Here is a 2,951-nt window from a genome sequence, read left to right on the forward strand (position 1 = left end):
TGAACTAGAACTGAACTAGAACTGAACTAGAACTGAACTAGAACTGAACTAGAACTGAACTAGAACTGAATTAGAACTGAACTAGAACTGAACTAGAACTAAACTAGACTTGAACTAGAACTGAACTAGAACTGCACTAGAACTATACTAGAACTGAACTAGAACTGAACTAGAACTGAACTAGAACTGAACTAGAACTGAACTAGAACTGAACTAGAACTGAACTAAAACTGAACTAGAACTGAACTAGAACTGAACTAGAACTGAACTAGAACTGAACTAGAACTGAACTAGAACTGAACTAGAACTGAACTAGAACTGAACTAGAACTGAACTAGAACTGAACTAGAACTGAACTAGAACTGAACTAGAACTGAACTAGAACTGAACTAGTACTGAACTAGAACTGAACTAGAAATGATCTAGAACTGAACTAGAACTAAACTAGAACTGAAATACTATATCTATGTTTATACATTAAGTTTTTGCAACAATGTTTGTGACACCAAAAGTCAAATCATTAAATTAATAAGTATAATGCTCAATTTCAACTGCATACGTAATATTGAGAAAATTAAGTTGTAAAACATTATAATTTTAGATTTATATTTGCAAATTGAGTAATAACTACCCCATGTGTTTAAACAATAAAAAATAGCAATTAAGTGCTTGTTGAAAAAATTAGATAATTTATTTCCTAAAACTAAAAAAATATATATTATCTAAAAGAATGACGAATTTATGATATCACCAAACACAATTTACCCGATACTGCTGAAAGTTTGTTAAAAAAGAAAGCAATTATCGGATTAACATCTCACTTTCGATTGCTCTCGCACCTCTCTCGGTAGCTGTGAGGGCTGACTATTTTTGCATTACCCAAACACATAACACTGCCTCGTATAACACAATCTCGAATCTATCTATAAATGCTTACAAAAATATGTTTTTTGGATAATTTGTATACATTTAAAATGAAATGTAAACAATTTAACAAATCTCTCAAAATCAAATTTACATCAGTTTTAAAACAAATTTCTTCACTTTGTATCACGTTATTTTGTATGTGATTTTATAACTTTATGTGACAATTTAATTTCCTTAAAACCATTATAAATCAAATTTTATTATACTTTTGCACTTAAAATACTAACCAAAAATAATAACAACTGTTCTTTAAATGTACAAAAATCATAAATCTTTTTCAAAATACCAAAACGAATCGAAATTAAAGAGTCTAGTATAAAGTTTCATACATTAATTATACAATTGCTTAAAATACTTTTGAATTTTGACAAAATTATTTCATGGGTCTATAAAAATGTAGTTCACTACACATAAATGACAAGAATATTTACGTTGCGTAAGGAATATTTTGTCACAAGAATTACAGAAAAGGAAAATCTTTATTGTAAAAAGAAAACACAATCAAAATTTTTGGAGAAAAAAAAGAAATAAACTTCAAAAACATTTTTAATGTCTTTAAAAAGTTGAAGACAAATTCAGAATTACTGTGATACGTTGTCAAAAATTTTATTTCAAGAACTAGAGCTATACTAAGAACTGAACTAGAACTGAACTAGAACTAAACTAGAACTTAAATAGAACTGAACTAGAACTGAACTAGAACTGAACTAGAACTGAACTAGAACTGAACTAGAACTGAACTAGAACTGAACTAGAACTGAACTAGAACTGAACTAGAACTGAACTAGAACTGAACTAGAACTGAACTAGAACTGAACTAGAACTGAACTAGAACTGAACTAGAACTGAACTAGAACTGAACTAGAACTGCACTAGAACTGACTAGATCTTAACCAGTACTAACTAGAACTGAACTAGAACTTTACTAGAACTGAACTAGAACTGAACTAGAAATAAACTAGAACTGAAATAGAACTGAACTGGAAATAAATAAGAACTGAACTAGAACTGAACTAGAACTGAACTAGAACTGAACTAGAACTGAACTAGAACTGAACTAGAACTGAACTAGAACTGAACTAGAACTGAACTAGAACTGAACTAGAACTGAACTAGAACTGAACTAGAACTGAACTAGAACTGAACTAGAACTGAACTAGAACTGAACTAGAACTGAACTAGAACTGAACTAGAACTGAACTAGAACAGAACTAGAACTGAACTAGAACTGAATTAAAACTTGATTTAAATAAGTTAATAGTGTTTAATTTTTAAAATTGACTAATAATAATTTTATTTTCTTAAATTTCTTTACAGCGATGATTAATTTATTGAATGCTTTAAGTGTGTTTCTATGGATGTACATACATATATAAACGAACGAATCTATTATTTTTTACATAAAATTGTTAATAAACTAAAATGAAGCATATTTAAACGTTAAACTCCTTCTATAAAAAATTCATTGCAACAAAGTAGAACTAAAATAAATTAAAAATAAGTAAATACCTATAAATATTACTTTGTTTATAAACACAGGTATAAAGGAAAATTAAACCAAATAAGGTTATAGCCACATAAAGAAATTATTTAATTTTTAATAAATTAAAATTAATATAAAACTAAACTTAAAACATGAAAAAAATAAATCATAAAACATATAAATTGCAAAGAATATTAGATTTTGAAAATTAACTATTTATAAAGTAGAGAGCAAAAATAAAATTGTTTAAACTAAACAAAAAACTAAAGTCATTAATTAATTTTGTTTTTAGTAAAAAGGTAGAAAACTAAGAGCAAATTTATAATATAAAAATTATGTGTATATTTATGATCTCAATTAAAAATTATAATTAATAAAATAAAATTGATTTGTAAATTAAAACAAAAAAAGAAATAAAATTTAACAAAATTTGAATTCAATGAATTTGTAATTATAGAAAATTCTGATTTGAAAATAATACTAGATCTCTTAATAAAAATCCTTCTGCTTTTTTTAATTTAATAATCAAACAAAATTAAAA

The 2,951-nt window shown here is 26.2% G+C and overlaps 1 protein-coding gene across 1 annotated transcript in view; it reads left to right on the plus strand.

The window, feature by feature from the left end:
- LOC111675675 (protein doublesex) overlaps positions 1–2,628 on the plus strand; it is a gene marked incomplete in the record, with an annotated part of 192,383 nt that extends 189,755 nt beyond the window's left edge. The window contains 1 exon segment of the mRNA XM_046949629.1: positions 2,245–2,628.
- Positions 2,629–2,951: the final 323 nt, after the last annotated feature.

This window comes from Lucilia cuprina, chromosome 4, assembly GCF_022045245.1.
Source record: "Lucilia cuprina isolate Lc7/37 chromosome 4, ASM2204524v1, whole genome shotgun sequence".
Lineage (NCBI taxonomy): Eukaryota > Metazoa > Arthropoda > Insecta > Diptera > Calliphoridae > Lucilia > Lucilia cuprina.